The 16,865-nt window shown below is 47.2% G+C and overlaps 1 protein-coding gene across 3 annotated transcripts in view; it reads left to right on the top strand.

The window, feature by feature from the left end:
• Positions 1 to 16,865, top strand: part of LOC100222565 (kazrin) — a 263,876-nt gene that overhangs the window by 180,523 nt on the left and 66,488 nt on the right. The window lies entirely within an intron of this gene.

Below are 16,865 nucleotides of genomic sequence, written 5' to 3'. Positions count from 1 at the left end.
TAGGAGGAAGGACGCTTCCGCAGCAAGGTGTGACTCCACGGCCTGGTGGCTGTGAATGAGTCTTTGTCTTTCCCCATGAATTTAATGAGCTGTTATTAAAATTGTGATATATCCAGCCCTGTACCGCAGGTGTTGTAACAGAAGTCAATCAGTTCAGTGTAAAATTGTATCTAAAGAGTGTTTTGTCTGTCACGCTCAGGAAGGAAAAGGGGGAGAGTACTTGATCTCCGCAAAACGCTCCGAGTAGATTCACTCTGCTTTGTGTTTCCTCCCTAAGTTTGGTACTATTGTTTATATGCTGCCATAAATGCTCTCCTACATCACTCTGTGTTTGTGTAGACAGGCCCAAGATATCTATAGTGAGCCATATGCTTTTCCTCAAGGATTTTGAGACGACGTTCAGAAGGATGGGGTGAAAACAAGAATCTCTGAATAGCTCTGCTGTTGTGTGTCTCCTAAGTAGGAGGGCTGCCAAGCTGTTTGATTTATGCAAATATATTAAAGGCAGGCAGGAGGATGGGGAATAGGGTGGCAGCCTGCAAGTGCAGATTTGGGGTTTGCTGGTGGTGCTGGGGTGACAGGTGGGTGTGTGGTGGAGTCTGCTTGGGTCTGGGAGGAAGAACCTGTGGTGGAATCGTCAGGTCCTTTTGCTTATAGAATCCTAGAATGATTTGGCTTGGAAGGAACTTAAAAGATCATCCAGTTCCAACCCCCTGCCACAGGCAGGGACACCTTCCACTATCCCAGGGTGTTTTAATCCCCATCTAACCTGGCCTTGGGCACTTCCAGGGGTCATGGGGCAGCCACAGCTTCTCTGGGTAGCCTGTGCCAGGGCCTCCCCACCCTACAGGGGAGAACTCCTTCCGTGCAGTGGGAAGGAGCTCACGATCACAGTGCTGCAGGCAGCTGCCCCAGGTCAGTCCCAAGCTGTATGGAAGGAGGTGAATGTGCGTGTCTGTGCCATGCTCAGTCGGTAATTAATACTGAGTATGTCAGATGTGTTATTTGTGTAATTATGGTGCAGCTTGAGACAGCTGGAGGTAATAACTCTGCCCCTTTTGTGCACTCTGAGACTTTTTTCTGCTACAATGTGCTATTTTTGCTGTGGCAAGGTATGTTTTGAGGGTCCCTTTTCCGTACGTTTAATCAAAACTGGAAGAATTCTGTGAAGAGAGAGAGCAGGATGGTGGGTGTGCGTAGGAAGGCAGGAATGGAACTTGTACATTGTTACAGTCCTCAGCGTGAGTGTTAATCATTCCAACCTCTCAGCCCTGACAATCTCTTTTAACTGGTGAGTTTGCTGGGAGAAGTATTTTGGCTGCAGCCTCTGTCTAAACTTGGATGCAGATCAGGGTGGAAATCAATACTTCATGTCCCCAGCTTTTAGCACAGCAATTACAGGCAGCACTCAGTAACATCTCTGCAGCCGTGTGTCAGCACCCTCGTGCTGGAATCCTTGTTTGAATCTGTGTTGGTTGAATTGATTGTGAGCAAGAGACGTGCCCAGTGGTCCGGGCTGGGATGCTGGTAATGAGAGGGGGATGCAGCAGAGCATTGCTGTGGTGGGTCCATGCTTAGCTGTGACCCCTGTCCACGCTGGCTGCACCTCTGGGCTTTTGGCTTCATGGCTTTGCCCAAGCTACGCCTGTATTTTCAGCAGTTTGGTTAAAAGCAATATCCATCTGTGTGGAAAACTGAAGTCTGGTGACGACTTACCACGCTGCATCAAGCATTTGGTCCATTCAGCCTCGTGTTTCTGCTTTACTCTCCTTCCCACATTAAATGGAAAACACCTTAATTAATTAATGTTGGTAAAGTGCTTGAAGATGTAAGGCGCAATCAATGGCTAAGTGTTGTTAATAACACCTCGCTCAGCGTTTGGCTTATCACATTTCTGATTTCAGAGCGGCCGTGGCGCACTGTGATCTCCGTGTCCTGGCCCCTGGTGTGAGGATTGGTGGTGTTTGCCATGGATGCTGCCAAAATTCAGCTGGGAATGGGGCAGGAGCTGCACCCTGCTCCTGGAATAAGGGGTTGCTCCTTGCTGCGCTGTTATCTCAGGCACATGCAGCGTAAGATTTCAGTTGTATCTCGGAATGTGGTGATGCCAAGGGGCTAGGAGGACCTTTCTGCTCCTGACAGCCTAAACCAGAGTTTTTTTCTTTTTCTCTTTGATCTCAGTATCCTTTCATAGCTACAATGCAAAGACTTTGACTTTTGCCCGGGAGGCAATCAGTTACCTCTGTGCTGTTGCTATTTTGTGAGTAATCATCCCTGGCTGTTGAAAATGTACCATTTTCATCTCTTCAGAAATCTTCCCTGCTATTTGTTCTTCCAGAGCTGGAGAGCTGATACTGTAAAGAAGCCTGAGGAATTTGGATGCTGCTGCCCAGTTGGGTATTGGGAGCATTTTTGTACCACGCTTATCACAAGATCAAGGTCTTGCTGTACTATTACTCTTTCTAATAATTTCCTACTTTGTTTCCCTTTGTCCTGTGTAGTTCAGGGAGCAACTCGTTTCACGCTCTAAAACAATTGCCTGTGCTGGGAAATAAATCTGTGCTTAGCAATGTTCCCATGGTTGCTTTAGACACAGGGAACTGCCTGCCAATAGCACTCCAGGTCCCTGCTATATCTTAGTCTGTGAAGATGTTAATTTAAGTATCTTTTCTGGAGCTTTCCTATTCAAAACCCTCATCTGGCATGGTTAGCATAATATTTAGATTATCATTGCTTTAGGCTTTGTCCAGAGCAGTTAAAATGAAGCCTCTAAGGATGAGTAAGCTCAAATAAACTAAAGAAGTTGAAGGAGGATTTAATCCAGGGCTTTTGACTCACCAATTTGAAATATAACCATGAAAATGGTGTTAGATTTGCAGGTGGGCACAGGGTCATAGAAATAAGTCCCAGTCTTAAGTTGGGGAAGATTAGATATGATTTTGTGGGTTGTGTTCAGACACTCTCAGATATTCACTGGTGGGGCTGAGTGTCATCTAAGAGGACAGTCTGTCCTCTCATTATTCTTTTTCCTCCAGATATATCAGTGGACTTGGTGTTCTCTGTCCCTGGGGCTGAATATAGAATTCTCTGAGATACCAAAAAAGGCTTTACAGGCTTGAGCAGGAGTTCCTGGCCCAGTCTTGGGGTGCAAACACCTTTCCTTGAGTGGTCCCTACTACTCTCTGTGCTTCGAGTACCTCGCTGTACATCAGGCACTGAGCCCCAGCATTAGCACAATGTAGAGCAAAACTTCAGTCTCCAGCTTGTTAAAATTCAATCCTCAGGATTTCTCGTTGCCAGCAAAGCGTGAGCTCAGCGCTCTGGTCCTGACGCAGCATCTGCAGAACCCCGTGCTCACAATGCAGCGTGCAGGGCATGGAAAACCCCAGGGAATCAGTCACCCAGAGGGCTCATTTTTCAGGATATATCCTCACCCATGGGATGCTGAAGGCTCAGGGGGCTGCTTCTTGTTGCTTTGCAATCTCTTCCTGTTTTTCGCTTCTGTGTTGTTTTACTTGAGCCTTTAGGGGAGATGTTTTTGGATATTGAGATGGATTTGTGGAACCTCCAGCTAGGTTATTTTAGTGCTTGGAAATGTGTCCTGTGGTAGCAGGAGATGGGATGGATTTAGCTTTTTTTAAGGAAAAAGAAGCAGTCCTACCAGAATATGAAGTGGAATAAATGCTTTTGAAAGCTTTGAAGCCTTTTCAGTAGTCAGTTTGTCTGAAGGAGTTGCAAAATCTTCCCAAGGTCTTCCTTCTGCACCCATGGCCAAGGGGGATAATTGGAGACTTGGGGATGTGATGGTGAGGGTTTGGAGGTGTGTCCCCAGAGCAAGAGGCTGGGGTTGAGATCTGAGGGGACCTGAGGTAGCAGAGGCTCCAGGGGGATAACACATCCCTGCAGAACAACTGCAGCGGTATTGGTCGTGATTGGGTGTGACACTATACCCCTCAGTCCAGCTCTAGCTTCCATAATCTGATAAATTACTGATCCCTAATCTTGTTAGTCAGCTCTTCTTCCCCAGATCCCTGCAAGGAGCTGTGGGATGGGGACAGAGCTGACCACAGGTGACGCAGGCTGGCTGTTCCCCACCTGGACTCAGCGTGGGTGGCTTTTGGGTCAGGTTTCTGGTTTTCAGCTGGGCTTGATAAAGTGATGTGGCTGTGCCTGAAAATTGCTGAACTGCAAAGACCTCTGTCTTGGAGTGCAGGAGAAAATCCGCAGCAGAGAAATGCTTTTGCACAGAGCAATTAGTGAGAAATGGATTTTTGTTGTGAGGATTTCTGACACTTGCTTGGTGGGAGAGCTGCAGTGGGCAGGGCCATGTTTGCACAAAGAAATGGGAAAAGCTGTTTTGCTGTTGCTTTTCAGATATGTGGTCAGCCACAGATTTTAAGTATATGAAGCTAGAATTTGCTTTCAGATCACTTGGACGATGGGAGTGGAGCAGAGATGCCTACAGAAAGTTGAAGGGGAGTGTGGTGGCATCCTGGATCTCCTGTGGGCTCTGAGACTCAAGAGTTTGGGAGAGGATCAGCCTTAATGCTGAAGAAGGAAGAGGGACTGAGTGATGCTCTGCTATCATGTGGTCCAGCTCTGGGCTCATCACAGTCTTGGAGAATCATCCTTGTCCCTTGTTGTATCTGCAAATGTTTTTTCTGGAAGGAGCATCTCTTTTAAGGCCATCCATAAATCCATTTCTCATAGTTTTTGGTCCTTACAGAGTCATTCTGACTCATGTCTTTTCATGACAGTTCTTCCTGTAAATTAAGATTTCACAGATTTTAGAGGCTGTATCTGGGAACTGAGCCTTTGGGTTTATCTGACATGGAGCTGATGTGTCACAGCCTTTCCTGCTGCTGTCCTGTGCCAGCTCTTCTTTGTTGTCTCACTTTGCTGGCTGGCACCTGGGGGAGAATCCCAAACCTTTCCATCACCACGTTTCTCACAGAAAGTGTGTTCTCCCTCAGTGGGGAGTTAAGCCACCTTTCTGCAGAAAGTATCATCTATTGGAGGTGGGGGAAATTGTTGTTTGGTGTGAATATGTGGGATGTAAAGAGAATAAAGGAGTACAATGGTATCCTGATGCCTATCTGCAGGTTTTTTTCTGATTCTTTTTTGCAGCAGCAATGAAACCTGGAGAAGTGACATGGCTGGGAAATAGTTTTTTGCAGGAAAGGTGAAACAGAGCTTGTACCTGTGCCTCTGCAGATTGAGGCCATTGCCCGTGTTTGAAACTGAGAACCTGAAACTCGAATCCTTTGAGTTTCCTTTGCCTTTTAATTCCTATCAAATCATGGTGTTTGCAGAAGTGGACTCTCATTACTCTTTAATTTCAGCCAGAACATGAATTTGTTAACTATTCCCTCAGTCACTGTAAAGCTGCAGAGTTTTCCAGTGGTGGGTGCCTGTGAGTGTGCACAGCACAGAGATGATGAAGGAGGAAGGCTGGCAGTGCACCCACACTGCTCCAGCCTGTCCACTGTCCTCCTTGGAAACTCACTGGGAAAAGCAGCATAGGATTACTGCTGGTCATCATCAGCTGAGTGGGGACCCAGTGCTGGGACTGGGCAGCAGTCATGCTGTGGCCAATTCCCCAACAACAGCTTCCTTGCTTTCTTTTAACACCAGAATATCCCAAAATGCTTAGCATTTAGCAAAAAGCCTTGTCTGCTTTTTCAGGTGTGCACAGGAGTATCTCATAAACTTAAGGGCTGAATTAAAAGGTATTTGTAAGAGTCTGCTTTTGGCCCTTGACTGGTTTGAGTGGTCTCTGCCCTTCCATCATAAAATTGTATTTTTTTTTCTGGGTATTTCCAGTTGTTGTGGGTCGAAATTTGCTGCAGGCGCACAAGCACAGGAAGTGTTTGCCTGTTTTCCAGGGAGATTTGCTCTATTAGGGGTGGAAAGCAAAGCAAATTGATTTGAGGAATAGATTTGAGGAACTTGCTTTTGATGCTAAAGATTTAGATGGTCTAGACGCTCTCTTAAGCTGCAGAAGGGGAAAAGTGGCATGTTAGAAGAAAGCTGGAGGACTGCTGTAAGGGTTTTAGTGGACCATACTGAGATTTTCAGTAGGGAAATCTCCAAGTGCAGCTGCCCTCTGATGTGGGAGGCAGGAGGGCACAGGCAGGGCTGTCACAGTCTGGGAACAGAGACTCTGGGGGATCTGTTCCCATCTTGGAGCCCCTGTCCCTCTGCACTGTTCCACTGGAGTGACTCCTCAGCAAGGCTGTGAGGATGAGCAGAGCCCAGCTCGGAGTTACTCGTTGGGCTTTTGATTCTCCCTCAGAGCTGAACAACGTCTTTGTGTGATTTGGTATCACAGCAGCACGTTCAGAAAACAGATTCCTCATCCTGTAATGGTAAAATATTCTCTCTGTGTGTTCATCGTTGTTTGTTCTAGCCTTAAATGCACCCAAATATTTGCTTTTATGTTCATCAATTATTGCATTATCTGCTCCAGCAAAACCTGTTGTTTTATCCATCACAGATTCTTGACATTAATTCCTTGACCTTTTATATTCCCTATAGTATATCCAGAGCTGCTAAATGGCTTTGCCCAAATTTGGTGGGTTTTTTTTCTGCTGAAATGATGGCTCAGGCAGGAGCGGGGGAACCATTTCAGGTGTGCTCCCCACCACATTTGCATCGTGTAATTGAATCTGCAAAGATCGTTTTTGTCATCCTTGCGAAGGGAGCTTGTTTTAAAGCCACACAGGGTTTGCTCAAATGAGCTTTAGTTTCCTGCATGATCTCGTTTCGTGGTCAAGAGAGTCCAGAACTGACAGCTCAGGGTGAAAGGGCTGATTGATGGGGTTCTTAAATTTCCATGAAAAGCAGAGGGAGGTGGTGGAGCCAAAGCTGTGCAGCTCCTGCCGTGTGGAACTTTGAAAACATAAAGCTCAGAGCGAAACCACAGAAAGGTTTTATTATGTATTTAATATCAAAAAGTTCTGGTTTGGGGTAGCACGTTGTAATATAAGCAGAAACTTTGCAGGATTTATTAATGATAAAGTACCCAGGCAGTTGTGTTGGCTTCAGGATGGATTCCTGCACGGCCCTGGTGTCCTGATGCTGTGCGTGGATGCTTTCCATGCGCTGCTGCAGCTGCTGCATGAGGCAGAACCAGGACTGGGAACAGAGGGGCTGAGTGGATTGTCACCAGCTGGTCCCTTGTGGGCATGTCCCCAGCTCGCTGCCCAGCACTGTGTGCCCCAGTTTAGGAGCTGCTGAGCACACAGGCATCCAAGGGAGAGGACAAGGGCGTGCTGGAGCAGGGCTCACGAGCTGCCACTTTGCCCTGCTTGCCCGTGTTCTCATGCCCTTGTCATTGCCTGGCTTGGCTCCAGCTCTGGGACTCGCTCACACTCCCAGAAGTTGCTCACAAGCTGCTGGAGCCTTGCTGGAGCTGTGGGAAGGTCTGCAGTGGCCGTGGCTCCAGGACCAGCGTGTGGCCCCAGACAGCTGCCACAGGTGCTCGGAGAGTGGCACTGAGAACAATCTGCTGTTCCTTTCAAACCCTCAAAGGGAGCACTTTGCATTTTGCCACCTTTGCAGAGGCCCTTTTTATGTGCTTTTCCTCCTTGGACATGCATCATTTCCAGCGTATTTCAGTAAATGATGTAATTTAACACATCTCCTGTGCCCTGCTTATCGCTGTCATTTCTGAGTGCACTCATTAGGGACCAGTTTGATTTTGGGTGTAATTCCTCTGACAGGCACATTTACTGAACATCTTTGATTCAGCATTTCACGTGTGGCAGGATTAATGGAAAGCACTTTACTAAAGAGGTTTGAATACCTTGTAGGTTCCTTGAAGATTTTTTTTCATTTAAATGGAACTATATTATCTTGGGCTGGGTTTCTTTTTTTTTGTTATGCTGTTGTGGTTTGTGGACTGAAGTGTTTCCTCTGCTGCCAGGGTTGGATTGCCATGGACTGGGGCAACTGTAGGTCCTGGAAACAGGATGCAAAGTCTGGATTTATGATTGTGATTATTTTTGTTTTATTTTGGTTGGGGAAACATGCATAAAAAAGCCATGAGAGCGCTACCTGTTAATTAGTGTGACAATACCGTGGTAGCGACCACCTTGCAGGATTAAAACCCCATATTCAGATAAGCATTAACTGTGCTTGTTGGCAGATGAACAATGCAGATAATGGCAGAGGAGCAGAGCTGGCTGGGCTGTCAGTGACAGCCTGTCCATACTGTGATGTCAGCACAGGGGCCTTTGACCTCATCACGGTGCTCACTCAAACCTGGCTTTGCATGCCGTGTTTCCCAGTGGATTGGAATATTGTGCAGGGAGAAATCAAGTAAATCCTTCATGCTGAGACCCTTTATGGGAGCAGTAAAAGCAGTATTTACACCCTTGAGGTATAAATCTGCAGAGCTGTGCCTATTTTAGGGCCCTTATTAACCTGCTGATACACCTGGTTCTTGAGCATGTGGGATTTGGTGCTGCTGCCAAGGTTTCTATCATTTTGAAGGTTTTTTTCCCACCCTTTGGTACCATCTTTACAGCAGGAGATGGCTCAGGGTTAGGATTAAGAAAATTCAGTGTGAGGAACCTGTGATGACCACATCCTGTTCTTTGCTGCAGTGCATCAAGCCTGCGAGGCTGGAGAGGCTCCTTGGAGGCTGCAGGGACCTGTCCCTTGTCAAGACACAAATAAGGGGCTTGAGTTGGGATTCCTGCTGCAAGAACCTGCCCAGTGTCACCTCAGCTGGGTGCTGGAAGTCACCCAGATACTTTCAAAACTGCTGGTGTTGGGTCCTCCAGTGTGTTCCAAGCTGGGAGCAGCTGAACTTCTGGATTCTCTCAAAGAAGAAAATTATCCAGGCCTTGAAGAGTTGCTGTGATTTATTCCGGTTCCTTTTAGTTGCAGCTGTGCATAAGGACTCCAAATTGGGGGATATTTTGCTGAACTGCAGTTTTTGTGAGGTAGCTCTCATTTGCTAATTCTTTTTTGGTTGTTTCTGCAGATGTAAGTACAAGCTTATTCTGCAGTGATGTTTTTCGTCTTTCCTGGACTTGAATCAGCAAATGAGTGTTGATATCCTTGTAGCAGTCTGGTGAGGAGAGGGGAAGCAGAAAAATGAAGTGATGCTCTGAAAAGCTCATGCTTTTTTATATCAATGGCCAAGCCAAATACTTCTACTTCTCAAACCAAGTATCTTGAGTAAGAAGAGAGGTGGATATTGTTGGCTTGAAGTAGATGGATGTAGTGCAAAGGTAACTGGTAGGAAGTTATTGAATATATTGTGGTTTCTTTGCAGCACTTTTTCAGCATATCTTAACTTTCTTTAAATGTGTGTGCACAGTTTAGAGGGTATTACCATTAATTAGAACAGGAAAGACTAATGTAAGAGTTTAACCCTCTTTAGTACACTGGGTTTATCCCTGATTAGCAGAGCTGCTCTGATCTTATGGAAATCTGTGTATATGTCATTAGGAAAGAGGGATTAAATTGGTAATTAATGACACCAAAAAGTTCTCATCGTTGAAAATGAGTAAAAAATGGTAAGGAAAATAAACTTTGAATATAGATAAAAGCAGGAAGATTTTTCTTTATTCCCATCTGCCAGGGAACAAGGCTGGGAAGAAGAGACATATGAGGCTCAAAGTAAGCCAAGGAGGATGCCAAATTGTCCTGGGCAGTATATAGCCAATTCTTTCTGAATTTTGCCCAAAATTCTTCTGGGTAAGGCCGAGGACAGCATGTGTGCTGGTGTGCTGCTGCCGCAGCATCTCGGCTCCCCGGGGAGAGGAGGGGCGCGCTGGAGAGTGGCGTTGCTGGCAGGAGAGTTGTTCTGGGTGTTATTAGAAGTATTATCACGACGAGGTGCTGCTCAGGCGCTGAACTCCGCGGGTATGAGCACCGTGTCCGTCTGTGTGACAAGCGCTGCTGCCAGCGGGGAATCCTGATGGATCCTGCCCGGTTGGAACCGGCGCTCAGCAATTTCCTTCCTGCCTGTTTATTCAGGCAAGCCAGGGCTTGTTTGGTAGTTATTTCACCTCTTGTAACTGATGCTTGGCAGGGAAGATCAGCTACTCTGTGATGAAATCTTTAATGTATACACGTATTTTATACTTTTAGTTTTTTAATGATGGAGAACAGCACAACCAGGTTGTTGCAGAGGATGCTACGCGTGCAGGAATTTTAATCTTTGCTCTTCAGCGTTTCTTTCAAGCTTATTTGCACAAAGGCTGCTGTGCTAGGAGGACGTTCTGTGTGTTTTAACCTGTTGCACGGCTTTCCCCGAGCCTTTCCCCGCTCCTGCTGTGGAAATGAAGGTGGAAAACCGGGAGCTCCTCCGCCGGGCTCAGACACACACACACACACACACAGCAGCAAGGTCCTTATCAGCGCCTCGCCGATAAACCAGGGCACAAAAGCCTTGGCGGGCACCCACATCTCCTACTTATTTGGAGATTAAAAGCTCTTGAGGCTTTGGTTTGTTGTGAAAGTGAATTGCCAAGCGCTGGAAGCTCAGCGGGCGAGACTCGTCACGCCGGAGCCGAGCGCTGGGGCGGTGCGGGGCTGGTCCGGGCGGGTGCTGCGGGCTGGGAGGGACCGGCAGCTCCCGAGGGCATCTCCCCCATCTCCCCCATCATTTCCCCCATCATTTCCCCCATCATTTCCCCCATCATTTCCCCCATCATTTCCCCCATCATTTCCCCCATCATTTCCCCCATCATTTCCCCCATCATTTCCCCCATCCTCTCCCCCATCCTCTCCCCCATCCTCTCCCCCATCCTCTCCCCCATCCTCTCCCCCATCCTCTCCCCCATCCTCTCCCCCATCCTCTCCCCCATCCTCTCCCCCATCCTCTCCCCCATCCTCTCCCCCATCCTCTCCCCCATCCTCTCCCCCATCCTCTCCCCCATCCTCTCCCCCATCCTCTCCCCCATCCTCTCCCCCATCCTCTCCCCCATCCTCTCCCCCATCCTCTCCCCCATCCTCTCCCCCATCCTCGCCCCCAGCCCTTCAGCCCCGGCAGCGGGAGGTGCACGGTGCCCAGGGTGCTGCTCTCTCCCCGCCGGCTGTAGCCCGAGCCAGGGCAGCGAGGATATCCCGCCCCATCACCCTCATCTCCCCCGCTGAAGTGTAATCAGGGCTGTGCTTGGGAAAGGCTGCCCTGCTGCGCTTGTCAAATCGCATCTGGAGGTGCCTGCCAGCGGGGTTGGTTCCTCGGGTGTTCCCAGCGCTGCTCCTTGTCCGCTGCCCCTCCCTGATATGCTCTTCTGCCAAGTTGTGGTGTCCCCGAGCATCCGCTGCGACCTCCCTGGGGTTTTGGGGTTGTGACCCACACCCTGATCCCTGAGGTCCTGCAGGTGAGGAGGTGAGTGCTGCCGGCTGTCTGAACCCAGCCTTGCTGTTCATTAGCATTTCAATCGGCTCACCTTGGGAACCTTCCACAGGGCTGCTGCTCTCAGAGCAGCACCTTCACCTCAGCACAATCCTGAGAGAAAGGCAGCAATAAAAGTCGAGCCTCGTGATTGCAGAGGGACAAGGTTTGTCGTTTTCATTTATTTATTAATTTTTAAGATGCTTTCTCATAGCTGCTACCTGTGCACAGATGGGTCTCAGGTCACCCGTGTCCATGCTGGACATCTCTGGAGGACACCGAGGCTCGCTGTGGTGGGGCTGCTTTGGACAGGTTGGCCCAAAGTCGACAGTAGCTATTCCTTTGAGTTTTAGTTTTCATCACAACCTCATGATACTTTTCTTTTGTTAATGATTTTGTTAATACCAGGACTGTGTGTGGTGTATATTGGGTAAGTACGTGGGGACCAGCTCAGCCATAGATCAGAGATTTGTTGGGGTTTTAAGGGACCTTCAAAATCTTCCAGTTCCAATCCCCTGCTGTGGGCAGGGATACAGCTTCCATTAAACTGGGTTGCTCCAAGCCCCATCTAGGCAATTCTCATAAGAGAGGGCAAAAGATCCCAAACAGTCTCAAGCACAAAAAACAGAGCATTCCTTATTTTAATATCCTCTCTTTCATTTAAAATCAATAAAAATACTGTCCTGGTGGTATTTTTCTACCCAAGCTCTGGTGAAACAAAAGTAAATGTTACTGACCTGGCAGCACAAATGAAAGGAGAATGAGAAGCAATCTATGAAGCCAGTTTTTGTTTTTCTTTATTGGTCTTGTGGCATTTCCATGGAAGAGGCCAGATACAAAGTTCTCTTGTATAATGCTCACATCACTGGAGTATGATTGTATCCGACTGTCACAGATGAGGATGCTATATTTATGTCTCAGTGAGTTTCATCCCTCAGTTTGTGTGCCCTCTGACCTCTGGGGAATATCACAAATCCACTGTTACGGAGTACAATGGCACATTTGATTTATCAACCCCATTAATGATCTGGTTGAAGAGAGAAACAACACCTTAATTAAATTCACAACTGGTGATAAACGTGGTGTTGCAAACATCGGGCAGGACAGTGATTTAGGATAGAGAGGTAGGCAAGGGATGGCAAACTGTGAAGCAAATGCCACCATGCTTGTGGTAGCTGGCAAAAATGTGGAGATTGGGGATTTAGTGGGCAAATAATTCTTAGAATAAATGAGGATGTTGAGTTGTCTGCAGTCTCCACAGATTGTGGCCAAGATCAGTGTTACTGTAGGTGCTGCAGTGTGAAAGGGCCAGTGCTGGTTCAGGACAAATTAATAGCTGTAAAAAACCCCCAACCTACAGGTTGTCAGGCATTGAGTATTTTGGCACTGCTCTGTTGATGGTATTAACATAAATTCCAGCTGACCTGAGTGCACTGGGATAAAAACAAACATTTACCCTCAGAAAATCCTCTGACTGAATGTGAATTTCACCGTTGGCTTTGGGCTGTTTCATGTTTTGCATTACTTTTCTGTGGGTTTTAGTAATGAAAACAAACCACTTGGCTTCACCTTGGCTTGGAGTTAACTTCTGCAGTTATTTTCTCTTTCCCATGCACTGACACAGTCAGTGGTAGAGCTGCAAGTAGGCAAGAAGTTGTTCATTTTCAGCTTGGATTGAAAATGCTTCTTTTCTAATACAGTGCAAAATGCCTGATTTCAGCTTGGATTGAAAATGCTTCTTTTCTAATACAGTGCAAAATACAGAATTATGAGCTGACTCGTTTCTCTGGAAGGATCTACACATCCAGGCATTCCTGTGTGAGATTCTAAGTGCCCCACCAGTTCCAGGCTTTGGTGTGAGCAGCCACATGCTCCAAGTTAAATTAATGTATAGTGGGGTCTCAGCCCCTGCCCATGCATCATCCCCTCCCCTCTGCTCTTTGGGTTGTATTCCTGACCTTCTGAATTGTCTCCAGCTGGAACTCTCCCTTCAAAGTGAGCTCAGATGAAAAATATTTTTGTGTGAAGTGTTAACATATTCTTTCGAGGGAAAACCTCTTTTGAAAGGTGGAGCAAGTTAGAGCATTAAATAAAAAATGCTTTATTTTAATAAAGGTACCTGTTGATTACCTGTGAGGAGAAAAATACTGTAAACCCAGCTGTGAGTTAGTGTATTGACCACTACAAGGGACAGTTTAACCAAAAGACTCATTTTTTTTACTTAAGTTGGTGCAGATTATTGGAGGGAGACATTTGGGGATGTATTTACAAGGAATGGCATTAGTTATTGAGGACTGAGCTAAATAAAATTAATTTTGAACAGGAATGAGTTACTCTGTCCTTGTCATAACCTCTACTCCACATGAACAGCACTTAAGTTATTAAAAGGCTGTTTTAAACTGAGAAAGAATTTCATCATCTTTCTTCTGGGTTGGAAGGAGGATGTTATTTTAAAGATCAATGACCTTTGTTCAGGTGCTATTATACCATCTCAAAGACATGTAGAGTTTGGGATTTCTTTTATTTATTAAAAAAAAATATTTTGCAATCAACAACTTGAGGGGTTTTTTTTTTTATCTAAAGCTTTTTTGGTTTCTTTTTGTGCTACACCTTTTCTTCTGTGCTATACCTTGGGGTACAATTAGGAGTGTGTTCTGCAGCTGAGTGGTGTCAGGACTGCAGCAATCATTAAAGCCTTGAAAAGGTAAATATTGCAGAGGATGGAACAGCAGTAGTCTTGGAGAAAAGAAGAAAGCCAACAGCATTTTTGGGATTTATTCACCCCTTGGTGTTTGAAGACTGCAGAGGGAGGTTGAGAACTTGGAGAATCTTGCAGAATATGGACATCTGCTGTGGAATCTCTGCAAAGATCACAAATCCCAGAATGGTTTGTGTTGGAAGGGACCTTAAAGCTCACCCCATTCCATCCCCTGCCATGGGCAGGGACCCCTCCCATTATCCCAGGCTGCTCCAAGCCCTGTCCAGCCTGGCCTTGGACCCTCCCAGGGATGGAGGGGCAGCCACAGCTGCTCTGGGCACCCTGTGCCAGGGCCACACCACCCTCACAGCCAAGAATTCCTTCCCCATATCCCTTCTAAGCCTGCCCTCTGTCAGGTTGGAGCCCAAGATCCGTGTGTTGTGTTGGCAGTGATGGCAGGGTGGGTAAGCAAAGGGCTAAAAGTGATACCAGGATGTGTTAAAAGTGATGCCAGGCTGTGTTTCACTAAGAGCATAGACCTGAGCAGCCCTGGGATGGGGAAATGCTCGTTGTCCGTGGGGGCACACATGGGATGGAGAGCTGGGGACAGGTTAGTGAGTGTCCCTCACCTCCCTCCCCACCTCCTGCTCGTATATAGGGCAGGGCTGAGTCTGGTTAATGTGCAGCACCAAGGGGCCCGGTGATATTAAAGGAAAGCTGATGATGCTTCCTGTGCTGAGTGCTTGGAGGCATCCCTCGTTCCCCTGGCTGTTATCTGGGCAGCATCCCTGTCCCCCAGCCCACCTCCTAACAAAGCAATTGCATGCACAGGGGTGGGCTCTCTCCAGGCTGGGGATGTGTCCTGGACAAAGCAACTCTGAGCAGCACAATGTCTCAATATAAATATTCAGCAATTTTAAGGTGAATTGCATTCATTGGCTTGTGATAGGCTTCAAAACTTCCTGTTGTTTGATGTCGAAGGAGATCAGTCGCTATTTTGGAACATTAATTTATACAATTCAGATCACATTTGTAGGGTTTTTTGTTTCCCAGCGTTTCTTGTTTTACTAATTGCAATTGTTTCACGTCCTCTAATCTATTATACTTTTTAATAAGGCATATAATTCATTATTTAGGTGGTAGTGTTCTGATAATTAGATGGGTTATTTTTGTCAGTGCTGATTAGTTGGTAAGTACAGATTAATATTTGAAGACTTGATGTGGTCTCTTGCTATTTGAGTTTCAAAGAGGTGATGTGGCACTTGTTTCATGATATTCCCAACAACTTCATCCCTTCCAGCCTGAGGAAAGTGGTGACAAATTGTAAAGAGGCTTTGAAAGCCTTTGGATCTTGTTTCCCCTGTAAAACTCATATTAGAAAAACACCAGCGAGTGTCAGCTGGGGGTGAGACACTCAAAGTGCAGCTCCCTGAGCATTCAGCAGCACCAGGCTCTACTGAGGTCTGTACCCTAAATGATTTTTTGGGTGCACAAGTAATATCCTGCATATTGCAGGGCAGGGACCTGCCATTTGCTGGATATGTCCTAGAAAAGCCTTGCCCCTTCACAAACAGAAAGCCTTGGCCTTTTTTTTTTTTCCTGGAGTTAATTGCAGTGTGGGACAATGTGGCCTTTGTGTGCCTGTCCCTGCACTGGGGATGGTTTCTCCTCTCCCCCCACCCTGCAGAGCTGGCAGCGATTCTGTTCTCTCCCTCATACAGAAGCTGTCTGCAGGATTAAGGATTTTTTGGTTCATTTGCAGACTGGTTAGTGAAGGGGTGTGGTGGCTGGGGGGACAGAGTGGGCACCTGCAGGCTGTGAGGAGTTGGGTGTGGATTTCTGGGGGGTGAAACACCCCGGTTTTCCTGCATCTATGGGTGCACTGGGTGTGCTGGAGTGTAATTAAGCATTTGCTCCTGGAGCTGCAGCCTTCTGCCTCGGCCAGGAGGATGTGAACCATGCTGCTGGAAGAGATGATGTTGTTGGAGCTGAGCCACTGCATTTTCTGATATCAGATCTGTGGGAAGAGGGAATAAACTAAATGCTTTTTAGTCACTTGGTCACCCCCACCAAGGAAACCACGCTGCTCTTCAGTGGCTCCTTGCTGCAGACTCCTTCAGCCCTCCCCGCTTTAGCAGATGGCTCCAAACACAAATAAGCCTCAGGGATGCCTGTCACTGCCTGTGACCCTGGGGAAAGTAGAAACCACATAGGAAATGAGCAGGGATAAGGAGATGCCGAGCATTTTTCTTGAGCAAATAAATGTGGCAGAGGGAATGTCAGGATGAGCTCCGTGCATTTATCAGCGCTGTGAGCGCACCTCAGGCAATCCCTTTGCACCACCCCACGATGCCAGGGGGGTTCCTGCTCCTTGGTGCTTCAAGGACACTTGTTAATGGATGATTCCTGTATCCACAAAGATGCTGTGGGGTTTGCATGTGTTTCCAGAGCCCCTCTGCCTGAGGATGGGAGCTGAAGTCATGGAGATGCTCCCCTTTGAGCTGCTGGGGGTGAGCTTGGCACTCGCTGTGCCTTTCAGATGGAGATCCAGCTGTGAGCAATGCTCTGGTGGTTGTATGGATTGGGAGATGAGTTCACAGCCTAGTGAAAAAGCAGGGCAAGGAAAGGATTTACTGAAGTAGAAACAGAGGAGGGATGCTGAGAGCTTCCACACTTCTCCTGGTCTCGAGTCTGTTGGGCTGTGGAAATAAATTAGGGCTCAGCAACTGCAAGTGGGGGACAGCAGGGTCTGCCAGGAGGGCAGAGCTGGAACAAAGAAGACTAATGATGTCTCCATTGCTCCACTGC

Source organism: Taeniopygia guttata, chromosome 21 (assembly GCF_048771995.1).
Source record: "Taeniopygia guttata chromosome 21, bTaeGut7.mat, whole genome shotgun sequence".
Taxonomy (NCBI): Eukaryota; Metazoa; Chordata; class Aves; order Passeriformes; family Estrildidae; genus Taeniopygia; species Taeniopygia guttata.
This window is presented reverse-complemented; position numbering and strand designations above follow the sequence as displayed.